Source organism: Sphaeramia orbicularis, chromosome 12 (genome assembly GCF_902148855.1).
Source record: "Sphaeramia orbicularis chromosome 12, fSphaOr1.1, whole genome shotgun sequence".
Classification (NCBI taxonomy): Eukaryota; Metazoa; Chordata; class Actinopteri; order Kurtiformes; family Apogonidae; genus Sphaeramia; species Sphaeramia orbicularis.
The window spans coordinates 57858975-57872753 of record NC_043968.1 but is presented as its reverse complement, the minus strand read 5'-3'; positions in this window follow the sequence as shown (position 1 = coordinate 57872753).

Below are 13779 nucleotides of genomic sequence, written 5' to 3'. Positions count from 1 at the left end.
ATAGAACACCTGTGAAAGTTTCTGTCCTCAGTCTGATGAAGGGCCTCGGCCCGAAACGTCACAATTAAATGGTTTGGGAGCTCAGTGGTTGTGCGGACCTTCCTTTATTTTTTTCACGTTCTACTTTTTTGGGATCCTGCACACCTCTAATTTTGGATGTGCATGTCGTTCACCTTTTTTCATGAAATGCAAATATTATAATGAAGATATTAACAATCAAGGATGTGAAAATCATTTTAGGTCAATTCAATCTGAAATGGGTCAGACCAGTAAAATACAATCATAATAACCTGTAAATAATGAAAAACGCTAATTTTTGTCTTTATCTTAGTTTAAAAAAAAGTAAAATTACACAAAAATGTTTATATTTACAGACTATCCTTTTACAAAAAATGTGAATAACCTGAACAAATATGAACATTATGAAATGACCTAAGAGATGTTTGCAGAAATTTTACCTATATTCTGCCTGTTACCAAATATTTTGTGTATATGTAAATCCACTGTGATCTGTAAGTTGCGATGCATATGTATAAATGATAAACTAAGGTGTAATATTGTTAAAATTGCACTTATTTTTCTTCAGAATTTTCAGGTTGTTCATATTTGCTCATGTTATGTTCAAATACAGTTCATAGTAGGCCTGTAATGGTACACAAAATTTTTGGTTCAGTATGTTTTCAATTTTCAAAGCCACGGTTCGTTTTTTTTTTTTTTTTTTTTCAGTTTGGTACGGGAAGAAAGAAAACCCCTCAAAATGTCTATAAATGCATAAATGCAAATGAATTTTTAAAACATTTTTCCCCCCAATTTTTGAAGACAATAGAATATAGAAAAACAGGAATAATATAATTCTGCTGCTACAAATCAAATAGAAAATAAAATAAATTATTAATATTACTAAATGTATTTTAAACATTAGTATTGCACTTTTCCCTGAAAGGTAGTTTTGAATAAACAAGAAAAATCTAATAACAGTTCTGTCAGTTCACATTCTGCATACAAATAACATAAAAATTCCACCTGAAGTGCAACATTAACAACAGGGTAAACTGGTATTCTGTTTAAACAAACTGAAGAGAAACACTGACAACACAAGGAACCAAATTATTTATTATTGGACAGAGAACAAACTTTTTAGGACACTGTGTGTATTTGTGTGTGCCTGTGTGCACGGGGGATTTTTTTTTTTTTTTTTTTTTTTTTTGTCGGAGCTGGGGGGTAGGGGGGGTGCGCAGTTATATACCTGGGGGTGCGGTCCATAACTAACGGAACGAACGCTGCCGTGAAACGAAAGTGAAACTTTACATACTTTCAACGTTCTATTTATTCCTCTATTATACAGCGTGCGTGATAGACAGACAGACAGACAGACAGACAGACAGAGCTAGTGTCAGTGTTTTAGAACTACCGTAGTTCCTAGGGGCCAAACAATGTCCGTCTTCTTAACGTCTCTTTCCTCGTTGTTGTCTTTCACCTGAACCTGAACTGATCTAAACTGGACTGTACTGATGGTGGAGGGTCTTCAGTCTCTTCCTTCCAGGTTCACATCATATTTGTTGTTTTTTTTAACCTTATATCAGCTGCTATTTCATATTTCAGGTCAATGTGTGCTCCTTTAATATATCCATGTGAAACTTGCACAGATTTAAAGTTCTGCATCGAACGACGTCTTTCTTTCCTTTTTCTTTTTCTCATCATACTGTGCCGTTTCAGTACAGCTGTGTACCGAACCGAACAGGTATGTACCAAAACGGTTCGGTTCGGTACGTGTACCGTTACAGGCCTAGTTCATAGATGTAAACATTTTCATTATGGAATTTTATTTTTTTCACTCAAAAACATAGAAAAAACTTTGGAGTTGATGTTATTTATAAGCTCTTAACCTATTATTTATATTATTTTACTGGTCCAACCCACTTTAGATCATATTAGGCTGAATGTGGCCCCTGAACTAAAATGAGTTTGACACCCCTACTCTAAACCACAGGTGTCAAACATGCGGCCCGCCAAAGTTTCCAATCTGGCCCATGGGATGAATTTGTAAAGTGCAAGTTACTGCATTGAACTGAAAAATAATATAATAACCTATAAATAATGACAACACCATTTTTTTCTCTTTAAGTGCAAAAAATATTAAATTATGAAAATATTTACATTAACAAACTATCCTTTAACAACAAAATGTGAATAACCTGAACAAATATAAACAACCTGAAATGTCTAAAGAAAATTAAGGGCAGTTTTAACAATATTCTGTCTGTTACTAAATGTTTTGTGCCTTTTTAGATCTCATCTGTAATGCACATGTATAAATGATAAGTCGAGGCATAATATTGATAAAATTGTACTTACATTTCTTAACAATTTTTTTTTTTTTTCAGGTTATTTACATCCTTTTTGTTTGGATGGCTTGTAAATGTAAATATTGGCATAACAGAATGTTATTTTTTGCACTAAAAGAATTTGGAGTTGTCATTATTTATTGGCTATCATGCTATTATTTAACTGGTTCGGCCCACTTCAGATTAAATTGGGCTGAATGTGGCCACCGGAAAAAAATTAGTTTGACACCCCTGCTCTAATCTGAGAGCCTAATAGGGTCAAAAAACCAAAAATAAATTTAAGAAAATATATTGACATTGGTGCAGATTCAAGTCACTGAGCCACAAATCAGACAAACATCACAGAACATCTTCTTAACCCATAAAGACCCAGCACTACTTTTATGTCAGTTCCCAAATGACATTTTCTCTATATCTAACCTTTCTTAAGTGATTTATCACCATTTATTTATAATATTATCCTCCGTATTTTGTATTTTATCAGTATAAATAAGGTATTTTCCTATATTTAATTCAGTGATCATATTCATCATCACTGGAATCAAGTTTTCTTTGTTTTGCGCTGCATGACCACCTGCCCATGCGCCAATGTCTATCCAGGTGTTTTACTAATACTTAAAGCTTAACTGTGTATACTGTATATGTGAAATAATGCTATGTGATTTATGTGTGAACTAATGCTATGTAATGTGTGGGTGTAGCCTTGATTTTTAAAATGTTTCTAATTTTATGAATGCTGGTACTTTACATCTTGCCCATGGACAACAGTTGAAAAATAGCTTTTTTGCTAATACTGGCACATTTACAGAAATGTTCATTAATGTGTACTGTTCCTGCTAAATAAACAAATAAATAAATGATTAAGTAGATTTTCATAAAAGATCAGATTAAAGTTGAAGGTTATTACATCAGAAACAGAGAAAACTGAAGAAAAAATTACCTTTTCTGTAAAAGATATCATTAACTAAACATAAACTAAGTGTGTCCATCCACTGTCATTGATCCAACTCCATGGGTTTTACTGATGAATCAATGCTGAAGAAGATGACAGTGTTTCCACGGTAACAACAGAGCCTCTGAATGTCCAAATAGGTCATATCTGATGACCATGAAAAAATTAATAACTGTATTTTACATCAGTTATTGACATGAATTGATAGAATTACTGGATCAACAAGTATTAAACAGTTTAGATGCTTTTGGTCAGTGATGGGTGTTTGATGATGTCTTTATGGGTTAATGGACTTAATGGAGGGTCTGGAATACAGCCGCTCAGTGCCAAGGTTACCCACACCCTCATGAGCTACCACTAAATGTGATTTTGAGTCAGAAATTCACAGTTGTTGAACATTCAGACACTCATTTCAGTACGATATGTTTTGTGACGTTGCTAGCACACAGTTAGATTGGAAACAAGAAACGCTCCTACCCCATTCAGCTTTATTACAAGATATATTGAAACATTTACAGCCAGAAAAAATAAGGTTTTTACCGAAAGGGAAACTGGAAGGATTTCATCAAACATGGCAACCATTCATAGACTTCTTTAGTTCTGCAGATATATGACTATAAGCTTGACCTGAAATAATCCTACTATATAATTCATGTTTCGGCCCCGCCCCGTGTCCCTGTGTCCCATCGACGTGTGTTCCATTGATGTTTGTTGCAACACTGGAGGGCGTAAAGGTACAATGCCACTGTTGCACCATGGGAGGGCGCTATCGTACGAGGGCACCACGGGTACAATGCCGCTAGTAATAATAATGGGAAATCCTCTTGTCAACATTCACTGTCCTGTCACTGCACTATACTGTACTGTATATGTATATATATATATATATATATATATATATATATATATATATATATATATATGTATATATGTATATGGGTGTATATGTGTACATATACATACGTGTGTGTGTGTGTGTGTGTGTATATGTGACGTCGGCTGGCCGTTTAGCAGGTGGAGGTCCGTGAAATGAGGAAGGAGATGAGGCAGAGGCAGGAGATGGTGTGGTCCACAATTTTTAAAAAATATTTTCAATATTATCTATTTCACACAAAGTGAAAGGGCTGAAAGTGCAAAGGCCAAAAAAAAGTGCAAGTGCATGCGGAGGTTGGAGCAGCAGTGTCTTCTCCAGCAGTCGAACCACAACTCATGAAAATGGGCGCCTTTTATACTGTTCAACTTAACTGGCTAAAACCACTACAACTCCATAGGGAAGTTACAAATCAACATAAATTGATAAAACTAATCTAAAACCTCCATAACTAAAACCCACAACCATAACCTATCTAAAACCCAAACTAAATATCTAAAACTCTAAATCTAAACACCAAAGTTAAATAAAAAACCCATAAACCAATAAAATACATCTCCAGACTCCCCCACACATTTCCCTGGCTTGGTCCAGGCCGGAACCTTCTTAAGGGCTGTTGTTCATGCTGGGACTGTTTTTGCCGACGGACTTGGACACAAGGACAGGGTAAGTACAAACACTAAAACACCATTCACTAAAAACACTTTAAAATCCACTCACACAGACACTAAACAAACTAAACTTAAATACTGCACATTTACATTGCACTTTATCTTTTTGTGTCTAATTTGTGTCTCCTTTTCTCCAGGGCCAAGCAATCAATCAATTAACATACAAGTACCCCTGGATGTAAAAACTGAAAAGGAAAGACAATAAAATCAATAAACTACTTTAAAAACCAGTTGTGTGCAATTACTCTGTTTGTGCCAATATGTTTGTTTAAAGTGCTGTGCTGTAAACTACATGTGCAAGTTAAAGTGCTTAAGTGAACAAAGGTGTCTGTATTTGGTACTTAAGTGACACACGGCTGTTTGTCACTGTATGTATGTGTGTTTTTATTAATTAATTTATTTTTCCCCTCATTTTATTTATTTTACTCTCCCTTTGTTCTTATGGCTGTTACTGTTATTGGTACTGTTGATGGTGGTTTCATTATAGTGATAATAATGTTCACAATACTGTGCACATTTGACTAAGTATGAATGTGTGTGTTTGTTTGTGTGTGAGGGTATGTGTGTGTGTTTGTGTGCATGTGTGTGTGGAGTGGGGGGTAAGTGTTTTGTTTTGTTTTTCACTGGCCTTGTTTAACATATTTTAAATTGCAAAAAAAAACCCCACAACATTCACTGTACTGTTTGTTTGTGTGTGTGTGTGTGTTTTTCTCTTCTCTCTCTCTTTGTATATATAGGCTACTACATATTTGGTCCTTAATATACTGTATACGCTTTATGAAAAAAAAAATAAATTAAGAGTTATATACCATAAAACAAAAAAAGACATTCATAGTTGCAGGCAATTACCATAAACAATATTTTATTTTTGATATTTGTTAGATATACAGCAGATGAAATACAAAACAGACCATATCACATTGTTTTGGTGAAATCATGAGGCGTATGAATGATTACTTCAATCCACTGTTTCATAACCTCATGATAACCAGGAGGTGGAGCCGTTGTATTACACGAGTCAGATCCAAAAAACAGTCTCAGACAGGGTCTCCTCTACCTCAACAAACCTGCTTCTCTGGATTAAACTTTAACATTTATCACTTTTATAGAGATTTAGAGGGAAAGGGCATTTAGCAGTTAGTTGATCTATGATATTATAAAATGAAATTAGAAATCTGGAAACCAAATGATTCAGTCACAGCAAAGACATGCTCTGAATGTAAAACTCTGTCCCAGTGAACTGGACCTTCTACTATAGTTAAAGTATTTTAACAGACATGTCATTATGGTCTGTACAGTACTAATACTGGTGGATGTGATGAACATTTATGACCCTGTTCTAATGAGACGTTCCAGGCCTGATGCAGAGCCGGTGTCAAATGTCAGAGCAGGTCTTTGTATTTTCAGAGCCCACACACTGCAAAAAACTAAATCTTACCAAGTGTATTTTCCTCATTTCTTGTCAAAATGTCTCATCACACTTAAAATAAAACATAATCACCTAAAGAGCAACTTGTAAGGGAGATATAAAGAACTTATTTTTTGACAATTGTTCTTGAAAATCTTATTTCAAGAAATCTTACCAAGATAATTTTCACTTATTCCATTGGCAGATGTTTTTTTTTTTTTTGTTTTGTTTTTTTTGCTTTGTTCAAGATTTTCTTTTTTTTTTTCTTAATTCAAGCAACAAAAAAAAGTGAAAATTATCTTGGTAAGATTTAGATTTTTGCAGTGCAGTCGTCTTACCTGCCGGTGGTCTGGTTTCCAGTCTACAGCATTTTAGCATTAATGATGATTCTGACTGTCAGTCTGCTCACAGTACAGTACATTAATGAGAGGTCAAGTTAAAACCAACAAAATGAAAGCAATACATCTTGACGGAATATGTTAGAATTATCAAGTAAATGTACACACACTTGAAACAAGACTTACCACAAAAGCAGATGAAATGCAGGGAGAAATGTAATAAATGATTCAACAAATTAAAATAGCATTAATGATATAACAAGACAAAAACAGGGTGAAAGAAGTAAAGACATTAAACCAATGTCAAGGAAAAAAAATTACAAAATGGCATAAAAAGATTAAAACAGAGAATGACAGAAAATACTTTCAGAGACTGACAGTGAAAGAATCAGTAAAAATATAGATATATCTTTGGATTTTCTGGGTCCTCAGGGGTCACCACATTCTTTCTCTTGTGAGTCTTGAACTCAAAAAACAACTGCTTTACATGAACCACTTGTCTTTCCTGGTGGTGAATGCAGAAGGCAGAAAACAGTGCTTTTGTGAAATAATGTAGAGAATAAAAAGCAGTTATTCTGTGTGAAGAAGCATGGTATTAAAATGACTAAAGCCCTTCAAAAGAAAATGGCTCATAAAAACACATTTCTTTGTCAAAAGGGACGGAGTAAAGAGGGAGATTCTTAAAACAGCAACGCACAGGTAACAGATAGAAAGAGAATGCTAATCCTAACACAAGATGGAAATATTCACCACATCCAGTGATTTACAAATACTGATCAAAGCTAAACCTTGTCCCACTTGTCTGAATTAGGGTTGTTTTGCAGAATTTCCATTGTGGTCTGTGTTTTTTGCTGTTGTTTCAGATCATGTTAGCAAAAATAGACAATGCACAGTTAATTTTGGTAACATCAGAATCAGAATACTTCACTAATCCCACTGGGAAATTGTTTGTTACAGTTGCTCCATTCATTTATAATAAAAAGTAGCAAGAAAAGAACAGCAATTTACAGGGTGGGGAAGCAAAATTTACCATATTTTGAGGCAGGGATTGAAAGACAGTGTATGACCAATTAGTTTATTGAAAGTCATGAGAATTTATTTGCCACAAGAAAATGTACATAATAGAAAATGTTTTTATTCTATGTGTCCTCCTTCTTTCTCAATAACTGCCTTCACACGCTTCCTGAAACTTGCGCAAGTGTTCCTCAGATATTCGGGTGACAACTTCTCCCATTCTTCTTTAATAGTATCTTCCAGACTTTCTCGTAATAGTTTTGCTCATAGTCATTCTCTTCTTTCCATTATAAACAGTCTTTATGGACACTCCAACTATTTTTGAAATCTCCTTTGGTGTGACGAGTGCATTCAGCAAATCACACACTCTTTGACGTTTGCTTTCCTGATTACTCATATGGGCAAAAGTTTCTGAAAAGGTATGGATAATAGTGTTAGGTATGATTATGACATCAATATGTGTTTGGTTTCAAAACAATTGACGTAGTGCCTGCTGAGAAAAAACAACTAAATGTTCATTGTAAATTTTGCTTCCCCACCCTGTATATAATATGTAGTAAACAATATATTATCAATATGATAATTAAAAGAAATATACACAGATAAGTATGCCAAAGTATTGTTGTGTTATTAAAATGATGTGGTTATACAGTAGAATTAAGCAGTTTGATGGTCACAGGCAGGAAGGATTCGCTGTGTGGTTCGATGGTGCATTTAGGAGGTGTCAGTCTCCCATTTACTTTTTTAGATTCATAGCAACTTGTACGTCTTCTACTTCAACTCTTACCTTTAGCTCTGACTGAAAGTCCAGGAAGTATTGCATGAAAAAGGTGAACGTTAACCCATGAAGACCCAAACATCCAATGCCGACCAAAACCATCTACCGATCTAAACTTTTTAATCCCTGTTAATCCCCTAATCCTATCAATATTTGTAAATAAATGGTGTAAAATACAGTTTTTCATCTTTTCATGGTCATCGGATATGACTCATTTGGATGTTCAGAGGCTCCGTAGTGAACGTGAAAACATCATCATCTTCTACAACATTGATTCACCAGTAAAACCCATGGAGTTGGACCAATGACAGTGGATGGACACACTTGGTTTTATGTTAAGTTATTGATATCTTTGATGAAAAATTCACTTTTTCTTCATTTTTCTCTGTTTTTGATATAATAACCTTCAACTTTACTCTGAGCTTTTGTGGACATTCACATTATCAATAATTGAAGACCCTGGTGCTAAAAGTACTGAAGTCAAATTTTTGGACAATTCAAGTTGAGCATATAAACATTTGTATTTGTTTGGCTAAGTCCACCCTATAAATATTTTTAACAGACTCTTTTTGTGACTTCAGTACTTTTAGCACCAGGGTTTTCAATTTAAATGTAGGAAAACACCTGATTTTCAATGAAAAAATGCAAAATAAAGAAGATAATATTACAATAAATGGTAATAAATCAATTAAGAAAGGTTAAATAAAGAGAAAAATTCATGTGGAAACTGCCACAAAAGTGCCACTGGGTCTTTATGGGTTAAAGCTGCATGGACCAAAAGATGTAAACTAGTCCAAAGAGATGTTCTTTATTCACTTCTGCTAAGGGAGTCATAAAGGCTGACGTGATGTGACAGTTATTATTAATAACCTTTTTTTAATAAACAAAACACGTCGAACTACTTCTTTTTCATAGAATCACTCTGATTTTTTTTTATTAGACCTTTATTTACCCAGATAAAATCCCACTGAGATCGAGGTCTCTTTGACAAGGGTGACCTGGCCAAGAGGTCATCGGCACACGCCATGAAAGAAAACAGGCTTTACAGACAGGTAGTAACAATAAATTAAAACAAACAGTAACAATATTGTAATAACAGAAAAATTAGACAGTTTTTTTTTTTTTTTTTAAGTGCAGTTACTAAAGCGCAAAAATTTAGTTGAGGTCACAGCAATTTAAAAACACAGGCACTGTCCGATTGACTCTCACTGCTTTTTCAGTAAGACAGAGCGAAAAGCTTGTAATGACACGAGTTCTGGCATTTTCAGCTTTACTTGAGGTGTATTCCAGGCAAAGGGGGTGGCAAAGCTAAAAACTCACTTCCCCAATTGAGTTCTAACTTTGGGTACATTTAAATATTACTGACCACAAGACTGGAAAGAATACTGACTGGTGGATCTTTGGAGAAAAGAGGATAGGTATGATTGTACCATACCTAGAAGAGCTTTGTAGGTTAAGGTTAAAGGTGGGGTACAAGATCTTAGAAAAATGGTTCGAGCAAGCTACATTTTGAAAATACTCAATTCAAAAGTCCAAACCCCTTTCTTCAGACATCCCCCCGAAGCCACACCTCCAGAGTACTGGCACGGGCAATGTTTGTTCCCGAAGGTTCTGGGCTCTGACCCTGGCTGAGGCTGAGGCTGAGGCTGAGGCTCCGATCCATGCATGCCTCATTCAGTCTCCTCCAACACCCCCGCTCTTACAGAACAGCCCCAGTTCATACCTCTCTGGCTAACGTTACACTTCCCAGTGATTTATGTGAGTGACCAAACAGTTTGATGGTGAACTTTCCATCCTAATATAACTAATATAGTCAAGCTCTGGCTCAGGCTTTGGTTCCTATACCAGTGCTCCAAGCCTCTGAGAACTCACAATTCACACACAATGAGGGGTATGCTCAGAGGGGGGAGGGACAAATGGCAGTTGAGTTTGATAGACACATCACCGTTCAATCATTTTGATTGGGCGCTCAAAATGACTGGATGGTTTTTTTTTTCAGTCCTGTCCGTTCCACAGGTGACTACATATTTTTTTTGTGTGTGTGTTAGAGCACAGGTGTCAAACATGTGGCCTGGGGGCCAAATCTGGCCTGCCAAAGAGTCCAGTCTGGCCCTTGGGATGAATTTGTGAAATGTAAAAATAGATATTAAGAAATTAACAATAATTTTAGTTCAGGTTCCACATACAGACCAATTCATTCTCCAGTGGGTCAGACCAGTAAAACACTATCATAATAATCTATAAATACTCACAATTCCAAATTTTCCCCTTTGCAAATGTAAATATTTACATATATTTACACTAAAACAAAGTATAATTTCACAAAAAATATGAATAATCTGATCAAATGTGAAGAACCTGAAATGTCTTAAGAAAAATCAGTGCAAGTTTAACAATATTCTGCCTGATACTAAATGTGTGTGTGTTTGTAGATCCACTGTGATCTGTAAGTTATAATGACCATGTGGAAATGATAAACTGAGGCAGAATATTGTTAAAATTACACGTATTCTTTCAGGTGGTTCACATTGTTTGAAAGGACAGTTTATAGCTGTAAACATTTTCATTTGTTAATTTGACTTTTTTCACTGTAAAATATAGAGAAAAGTTTGGAGTTGACAAATGAGTTTGACACCCCTGTGTTAGAGCATTTATTTAATTAGTTGTAATCGGGCTGTGAAGGGGATTTTAAGCAATATAGTAAAAAATGCTCCAGGAAAACATCTTACACCGCACCTTTAACCAATGGGTCAACCTTCATGAATTCAAAGATGACCGCTCAGCTTTAACATAGAGTTCACAGTGATGAGTGAGATGATTACAACCAGTAAAAAAGCTGATGGAGTTCAAAAGGAGCTGGACAAGTATAGACCGAAAGAAGTGACTAGAGCAGGAGAATCTGAACTTTGTGTTCTTCCAGTGGAGTTAGTGATGGGAAGGCTGAGAGCTGAAGCATCTGGATGGGGTTCAGAGGCAGTCAGAGCATCTGCTGGGATATAGGGCAGCTTTCCTTTATCCACCAGCTCATGGGTGACTCCAGGCACTTCTGGCAGGAGCTGAAGTAGCCAGGCTGCACAGGGTTACCATTCCCAGGCTTATTTTACTGGCAGCAGAAGAACATTCAACTTCTCTGTGAGTAAAAATTGTTTGCTTTTTAAGTAACTATAATTAAAATGACCCCGTTGAGATGAAAAGTTGAGGCAGTTTTATTTAATCTTCGAATATGCAGAGTTTTATTATATAATTCACTCACGTATGTCTGACGGATGACCACAAATACAGAACAGACAGCCCTAACCAATAACCTTTTCATTAAACAATAAAGTTTTTCCACCTGTTTGGAATAAGCACATCTTTTCATCTGTATTCCCCACTCACCCACTCAGATCCGTTGGTTTGTGTGTGTGATCTGTGCACAAAGACAGCTCTAACCTCTGCTTGTTTCTTCAGCCTCTTCACAGTTCCTGGAGTTAAGTCGGAAAGATGACAGCTCTCGTTGTTTTCTTAAGTAACATGGTAGTTCAAATGGTATCACAGGGTTGTACAGTATATGAAGAACTGCACACAACCTTTAAATTTACACTAGGCAGCAGGTTTTACTCTGAAGTTGTGTCTTTAAAGGAATACTCAAATGAATGGGACATTAACAACTGAAGTAAAGAAACAAACCCACAGAATATGACATAACACTGACTCTGAGTCTTAAAGTTTCTTTACCTGTGAATCAGAGGCATCGGTCTGACACTGCCAAACCCTTTCACACTGATTTGCACTGAACCATGACTGGGTACAGCCAATCACAGCCATTTATAACCTGATATGGAGTTGGATAAAACATGGCTCAGATTGGCTGTGTCTATCCAATTGATCTGAACGCGCTTTGGAAACTAAAAATGAACTGAGAGCCCAGGATATTTTGGATGTTTGGCTAAAAGTATTTTATATTTCATTAGTTAATACACTTTTAGAAATAGTGGATCAGACTGGTGATGGTATATTTATAGCATTGCCTTCACCAGTAAGAGATGATCTAAGAAATGTCAAGCACTTTTTATGGTAACTTATGGGAATTTTTTATTTTTTTATTTATTTATTTTTTTATCTTGTTTTATTAATGGATTAGAGTGAAATGATCATCATACCACCTGTAATTTTCTACAAAAATGTCTTCTTTTCATTTTGTTTTGTTTTGTTTGTTTCTTTTCTTTTCTTTTCTTTTCTTTTCTTTTCTTTTCTTTTCTTTTCTTTTCTTTTCTTTTCTTTTCTTTAACCGGGTAAGACAGATTAGGAACACAATATTATTTACAACTGTGGTCTGGCAAAATTCACTGAAATATCCTTCAAATTACCTTTTGACATTAATCAATTCTAAAATTGTTTAACATCAGTTTTTTTTTTTTTTTTTTAAGTTTTATTATCTCATTTTTAAGTTACTCATCATTGAGAATTTTTCTTTTGGCTGTTGTCATTGATGTAAATACAGTTTATCAGTTTATTTCTTTATAAAAACGTTTTATTGAGTTTTTTCACCATATTTTTGGTTCACAAGAAAAACCCTGATGGTCAGAGCCATGACACATTTTCACTTTTCACTACTGTGTTATAAATTGTTGCTTGTTTCAGGCCAGTATGCTGCTATAGGCACCTGAATAAGGCTGACATTGCAGCTGTCTGTTTATAGACTATATTTAATGTTAAACGCTGACGCTAAAATTAATGTTTATTTGCAACATAGTATAGCAAACTATTACATGATCAAAAACCAATTAATGTTAGCAAAAAAAATGTCTCCATTTTGAATGTCTGGGGTCGCCAGAAATTTGTGATGTTAAAATGGGGTCATGAGCCAAAAAAAGTTGGGAACCACTGTACTAATCCTATCAATACATGAAAATAACCGGTGTAAAATACAGTTTGTCATCTTCTCATAGTCATCAGATATGACCCATTTGGATGTTCAGAGGCTCCATAGAGAACGTCTTCTACAACATTGATTTACCAGTAAAACCCATGGAGTTTGATAAAAGACAGTGGATGGAGAACCTGGATTATGTTCAGTTAATGATATATTTTACACAGAAAGTTGCTTTTTCTTCAGTTTTCTCTGCTTCTGATGTAATAACTTTTGAATGTACTCTGAGTGTTTATGAACATCTACATGATCAGTGAATTAAACATAGGAAAATATATAATTTACACTAAAAAAACTCAAAATAAAGAGGATAATATTACAATAAATGAAAGGTTAAATGGAGAAAAAAAATATTTGGGAACTGCAACAGAAGTAGCACTTGGTCTTTATGGGTTAATTTACATTTTGCTGAAATCTAATTATATAGTTTTTGCCCAGTGGCATCAAAAACTAGTGGCTTCAGTCACATGTTAGTGCAGAGGTTCATCTA